Source organism: Grammomys surdaster, unplaced genomic scaffold (assembly GCF_004785775.1).
Source record: "Grammomys surdaster isolate TR1022 unplaced genomic scaffold, NIH_TR_1.0 554, whole genome shotgun sequence".
Lineage (NCBI taxonomy): Eukaryota > Metazoa > Chordata > Mammalia > Rodentia > Muridae > Grammomys > Grammomys surdaster.
In genome coordinates this window covers 412484-419992 of record NW_021604973.1, presented here as the reverse complement: position 1 = coordinate 419992, position 7509 = coordinate 412484, and positions in this window count along the sequence as shown.

Here is a 7509-nt window from a genome sequence, read left to right as displayed (position 1 = left end):
GAGAGAGAGAGAGAGAGAGAGAGAGAGAGAGAGAGAGAGAGAGAGAGCAACAGAGAGAGAGAGAGAGAGAGAGAGAACGTAGACAAACACACACTAAGAATAGCTGCCTGGTTAGGCTGGATTGCATCAGAAACACTCTCTTGTCATGCCAGCGACTGCCCTGTTTGGGAAATGGAGCTGTTATCTCTCTGCCCTTGACTGCTTGTGTTGGTCAGATATACAGCTCAGTGTGACGTGAGCTGTTGCATTTTCACTTTTACCCTGGTCATAGAACTTCAGACCAAAGCAATGGCCTTCCTGATGCACCAGCCCCTCTCACTCCCCACCTCAGTGCTGGGGCATTGAACCCAGAGCCTTACACATAACGCCTGTTGCCAATTCAGCCATATTCCAGCCCCTACACTAACATTCTTAAGGATTCCTTTGTTGATAATGTTGCACTATCTACTTTTTTTCTATTACCTGGGTCCATCTCTACTAGTTGGTTTTGCTTTGTTTGTTTTTTACTTTTGAGACAAGGTCTTACTCTGTAGCTCAGGATGGCCTCAAACTCCCAAGTGCTAGAATTAGAGGTTTGGCCATCACATCTCAGACTGATGCTTCTTTTGATGATGAACCACATTTTCCGTGTGTCAGCTACGCCAGCATAGCTGACTGAGTTCCTTGGATCGGCGGAGGGCTGAGGGCGAGAGAAAAAAAGACAAGGAGTCATCTGGTAAAGAACCAAATGCTGTATTTTCAACTGCATAGCTCCCTTTTATACTCCCCACAAAACAGGAACAAAATGGGAGCAGGAACAAAACAGGAACAAAAACAGGAACAAGGAGATACACTTGGCAGCCTATCACCTAAGTTTGGATTTCTCTTCAAGCAGTCTTTTTGGGGGAATGCATAGAGACAGGGGAGCTGGCACAACAGCACAGGTGCAGAGGATGGTGACTCAGACCTTCCCACCCCCCTAATTGCACTGTTATCTGTGTGTGTGTGTGTGTGTATGTGTGTGTGTTTAGTAATATTTCTGTTAGGTACTGAACATCCCAATAGCTTCCTTTAGCAATAGTCTAAACTTTGTTTTGTTTTTGAGACAGGGTCTTACTTTGTAGCCCTCACTGGCCTGAAACTCACTATGTAGACTAGGCTGACCTTGAACTTACAGAGATTTGCCTGACTCTGCCTCCCAAGTGCTTTCATGAAAGTGCTGCAATACCTTACTTCTCCTTTATGGGGTAGCTAAATTCTTTGTATATCAGCTCAATCTGCTGGAGGCTATTTTATTTAGCTTTTTATGGTGCTCATGAAGACAGTTTCCAGCCAGGCAGTGGTGGCGCACACCTTTAATCCCAGCACTTGGGAGGCAGAGACAGGCAGATTTCTGAGTTTGTGGCCAGCCTGGTCTACAGAGTGAGTTCCAGGACAGCCAGGGCTACACAGAGAAACCCTGTCTCGAAAAACAAAAAAAAAAAAACAAAAAACAAAAAAAAGACAGTTTCCATCAGAGATACTGGCAGCGTTTCTTTTCTCTCTCCCCGCCAGCCAATTCTGTCCTATAATTTACTCAGAGTTTGTATCCAACTCTAGCTCAAGGCCTTTAGTCCCACAATCTTGTGCTCACTGTTTGTGCCTGTCTTTATCATCAGGTCTCCAGGTATTCACAGTTCATCTAACTCAGCTACCAAACTAGGGGGTCCCTAGCCACCCACCTTCCTGTTTACGATTTTCTAATGAGGCCTGAGATACTGGAGAAAGTACTTTGCTGACCTCAGGAGTAAAGGAAGGCTTTATGGGAGCAAACACACCGGGAAGTCATGTGTGGTGCCATACTTACATACCCGCTCCACGTGTGTGCTCCTCGGGGTAGCCATACGTTCAACAACCTGGAAGTAAGACCGTTAGTGACCACCAGAAAGGGGACAATGCAAAACAACCCTGAACCTTTGACCAGTTACCCATTAAAAGCATGCTTTTCACGAGCATCATCTTAAAACACAGGTTAGCCAACAAGCCCAGAATGATTACAGACCAGGCATGCTCTATTATATCATGCAGACACCGTGACCTCACAGTGACAAGCAGACAAGGGGACTCATTACTGAGGAGAAATTGCATCCCATAAAAATGTCCTTGGTAAGGCCCACACTCATCTCAGATGGCAGATGATCTGTCAGAGCAAAGTCACAACATTCACTCAAGTATTGTTTTGTTTTGAGACAAGGGCTCATTGTGTAGCCCTATCTACCCTGGAACTTACTTCAATCCTTCTGCCTCTGCCTCCAGTGTTGGGTCACAGGTGTGAGCCACCATGCTCAGCAGGATCTGCTCCTAGTTGACTTACAAATCACTGATACTGGAGGTTGCAGAGTCAAGCCATCCCTTATCAACTTCCCACCTGCTTGCTGGTGTTTATACCACAGATGTGTGGGTTATAACAACTGCTTACATTTTTAGCAAAAATGGAAAGGCTGCTTTTGCTTAAAAGACCAGTTCTTCACTTTAGCATAAAGAGATGAAATGAGGGGCTGGAGAGATGGCTCAGCGGTTAAGAGCACTGACTGTTCTTCCAGAGGTCCTGAGTTCATGTCCCAACAACCACACGGTGGCTCACAACCATCTGTAATGGGACTGATGCCCTCTTCTGGCACACAGATGTGCATGCAGACAGAGCACTCATGCATTAAATAAGTAAGTAAATAAATAAATCTTTAGAAATAAAAAGAGAGAGAGAGAGATCTGCTCAATGACTACAGTGGGCTGAAAGGTTTGATGACTCTGTCTTCATGTTGAGTTTGCTCTCTTCCTATCTGAATCTTTAGATTCTACTCAGGTCTACACATAGACGACATTGATCACCTTAAAATTAACACAAAAATCAGTAGCCTTCCTGCGTACACATTACCAAAAAAAATCAGGAAAGGAGCTTTCTTAATAGCCTCAAAAAACCCAAAAGTCTTGGGATATCTCTAGCCAAGCAAGTGAAAGACTTTCATATACAATACAAACTTTAAGACATGAACAAATCAAAGAAGACACCAGGAGATGGACAGCTCTCCCGTACTCATGGGTCAGTAGGATTGTGAAAATGACCATCTTACCAAAAGCAATATTGAGATTCAGTGTAATCAAAATTCAAGCACAATTCTTCATAGAAATTGAAAAATAAAAATTTCAACTTCATATGGAAACACACACACCAGGAGAGGACAGCTAAGACAATTCTGAATAATCAAAGGCCTGCGGGAGTGTTTCAAGTTATAGTACAGAGATATTGTAATGGAAACAGCATGGTATTGACATAAAAACAGACATGCTGATCAATGGAATCAATTTTGAAGACTCAGGCATAAGTCGTCACACCTGTGGACCACCTTTGACAATGAAGCCAAAAACACATGCTGGAGAAAAGGGGAGGGGGAGTCAGCAAATGGGGCTGGGTAACCTGGACGGCTGCGTAAGAGAATGCAAATACATCCATACTTATTACCCTGCACAAAACTCAAGTCCAGAGAGACATTTTATCCCTGGCTTACCCTCTCCAGAAACAGCCTTGGTTGAGAGGTTGAGATGGGATCCACTGAACCTCGAATTATTTATAACATCTGTAAGGATTATATTGGGGATGTCAGGATTAAATGAAAGTATCAACTCATACCAACATTTGAAAATAAGAAGTGATTTGTCATCTTATATGTTATGTATTTTACATATAAAATAACAAACATAGTATTAGATTTCTGTATTTATTTTTAGTGCTGGAATTGCACTCAGGGCCAGGCATATCCCAGGCAAACACTCTGCTAAAGAGCTACCTTCCCAGTCCTCGTGGTTTTTAGTGGGGGGAATGGGAAGAATCTTAGTTGAGCATTCCTGAGAGCTGCTGTCTGTTCTAACACTGTGAAGATTCCCCATTCTCAGTGTCTCGTTTTAGCTGATGTTCTTCTTAATATCTCATGCCAATCTTGATCCTCAAGCCTCTGCTAAGATGGAGTCAGGTCCGTATGAGAACCTTTTTCAAAATTATAAAATGTGTGTGTGTGTGTGTATGCATGTATGTATGTGTCTGTGTGTCTGTGTGTGTATGCATGTATGTATGTGTATGTGTGTGTGTGTATGTGTGTGTGTGTATCTGTGTGTGCATGCATGTATGTCTCTGTGTGTGTGTGTGTGTATGCATATATGTATGTGTGTGTGTCTGTGTGTGTCTGTGTGTATGTCTGTGTGTATGTGCCTGTGTGTGTCTGTGTATGTCTCTGTGTGTGTGTGTGTGTGTGTGTGTGTGTACATATGCATGTAGAAGTCAGAGGACAGCTTGAAGGAGCTGATTCTCTCCTTTTACCATATGGGTCCCTGGCCACTCAGGTTGCTAGGCTTGGAGTCAGGAGCCTGTCAGTGTCTTTCTTACATACTGAACAGCTGTCTGAAATTTCTTTTATATTTTGATTGTCAGGAGGATCACACTCATGGCTATAATGAGCATAAAACATTATTTTTACTTATTTATGATGATGTTTCTGGAAGACACTGGCATTTGGAACAACAAACAGAAGAAGCAAGATCTACCCTCAGCCTAGATAGAGTAAACAGAGAAAAGAAAAAAATTCTTATCTCTTCTAGACTGGGACATCCATACTCTAGCCTCTGGACACCAGAACCCCAGACTTTCAGACCTTTGACTTCAAACTGAAAGTCATTGTTGGCTCTGATGGTTCCCAAGACTTTGGATTTAGACTGAGTCAAAGTGCAGGTGGCATAGCATGGGACTGCTTGGCCTTCATAATATGAATTCATCCCCCCAATAAACCTCTCTCACCCACCAAGCCTATTGATTTTGCTTCTCAGGAGAATCCTAACTAGTACAGATTTGGTACCAGGAGAGTTCTGGAGACTAGAATTATTAGGATAAGGTTCTTGAGTTGGTTTAGTAGTTTCTGGAACTTATTTTCTAATCTTATTTGACTTTGAAATGAGTAAGTGCATCATTCACAATGTACAGCCAGTGCTGATTGCCCATGGGCCCAGGTTGCTTATAAAAGCACACAAAATATCTGTGTGGGAATACTGTCTTGGTTAATTTTTCTTATATAGAATGCCACAGATTGGATCATTTAGAAATAATAGAAGCTGTTGGTCATGGTGGCACAGATCTTCAGGGAGACTGAAGTTGGAAAGTTTAAGGGCAGCCTGAGCTATATAGTAATGAGCTATATACTAAGACTCTATGTGGTGATTTGAGCATGCTTGGCCCAAGGAGTGGTGCTATTAGGAGGTGTGGCCTTGTTGGAGTAGGTGTGGTCCTGTTGGAAGAAGTGTGTTATTCTTGGTGCCTTGATGATGATAGACTTCTGAATCCTGTAAGCCAGCCCCAATTAAATGTTGTCCTTATAAAAGTCGCCTTGGTCATGGTGTCTGTTCACAACAGTAAAACCCCAAGATACTGTGTCACTCCGAGTCTCAGTAGCTAAGAGTGTTTCCTGAACAATCATGAGGACCTGAGTTCAAATCCCTAGCACTCCCTTAAAAATCTGGGCACAGCCTGTAACTCCAGCTCTGTGAGGGAGGTTCACTGGGTATGCTGGTTAACAGCCTAGCTCGTTTCAGTGGCAGACCTTGTCTCAAGGGAATGAGGCAGAAGGAGATGAGGAAAGACTTCTGTTCTTCCAGCCTCTGTGTGCAAGCATGGCCACGTACACACAAACAATATAGAAAGAGACAGAGACAGGGTGGGGCAGAGAGACAGAAAGAGACTGATAGAGAGGCTAAGAGAGGCAAGAAACTTAGTCATTCTGTATATTAGACTTCCAAACATTTACAAAATAAAGGACCCTGAACATAGCAAATCTTACCAGAGAATTAAGTGATAAAATTAAGAGAAAATATGAGCTTGGTTCATCTTTTTGATGATTTGAGTTCCTGATTCAGACAATCCATTAACTAAAAGCTCTAAATGAGCTAGGAGGGAGATTTTTACATCAAAGCACAAATCCTTCTGATGTGATTGGCTGAATTAAAGTTGAACCCCAGCCTTGTGAGGGGTCTACTATTAAATTGAGGCCTTTGATTGGAAAAAATAAAATCTGTTTTTGTTTATTTGCTTGTTTGTTTTTTCTTTTTTCTATTCTTTGGTGTGTGTGTGCGTGTGTGTGTGTGTGTATCTGTGCAGGTCTTACTATGTAGCGCAGGCTGGCCTCAAATTTGTTATAATAGAAGCTGGAAGTGGTAGAGCACACACACTACCAGCACCCCGGTGAATGAGGTTGAAATCTCATAAATGTGAGGCCAGCCTAGACTACACAGATACACAGATACACAGCCTAGACTACACAGATACACTGCCTCAAAAAAATAACAAAACAAAACCTCACGCCAGCAACAATACAACAAATCAATGCAAACAATGTGTCCCAGGATGGCCTCAAATTTGTGATTCTCTTGCTTTGGCCTCCAGTGCCCAGGTTATAGGCGTGTACCACCATGACAAACTCTGGGATCTTACACATAAGACTCAATCAAATGAAGGAAAAGCCTGACAAAGCAGACATCAGAAATCAAGGAGGCTTATATGAAAATGAGTATTCCAAGTAGTAGGTAACTGTAAAGGGAACTTATGGTTGAAACAGGCTGAGTTCATTGAAATGGGTCCATTTAAAAGAGAGCTAGCCTTTAATTCTAGTTTTAGAGGAGACAAAAATGTCTGCCTTTCTTTAATTGATTGACAGAAGCATGATCCGTAGATGGTGTCTGAGTGAACTGGGGATATCTGATCCCTCTGGGTTAAAAGTAAGCTCAGGGAAACTGAAATGCTAGAATAGACTCAGCACTTACAGCTGCGGCTACTTACCTACTGTGAGAGGGTCCAGAACATATGCATTTTATCAAGACTCAGAGAAAGATTTGTAGTGGAAGATTAGCATCCAGGAAGGTCACTGTGACTGATAACTTTTCTCTGTGGATTGGCCTTACACAGGAACTTGGGCCCTTAAACTGGTAAACCTAAATACAATGAAAGTCACTGACTGGACCTTGGAGTGACAGGACCCCAGTGTCAGCATTGAACCCTTGCTGCCACAATATACACCAGAGACAAAGCAATAGTCACATGCCTGGGTTATGCTTGGTGATGTGATCATAGAGTTCCTAGGCGTGAAAGAGATAGAAAGTCTATTACATTTTTAGTTGATTTATATAAGAAGAAATCTTTTGGGTTAACCAACCAAAAGTTTAACTCATCATAAAAATAAAGTCACAGCTATGGAGTGAATTCTCAGACTTGGTTCGGTGTACAGATACAGAGTACTTTGGATGAGGGACATTCCCTGAAGTGTATGTATGTTTCTGGATATGTGGATACCACATGTGATGCAGACTCATGTGGTATTTTACTAAGACAGATTCATACGGTGTTTTGCTGAGGCAAGACCTGTGGGAGGACACGTGAAGTGTGGAGAGAGTATAAATAGGACTCAATGGGCAGTGAAGACACGCTTGCACAGCTAGCCTTGCAGTGTGCTGTCAGTG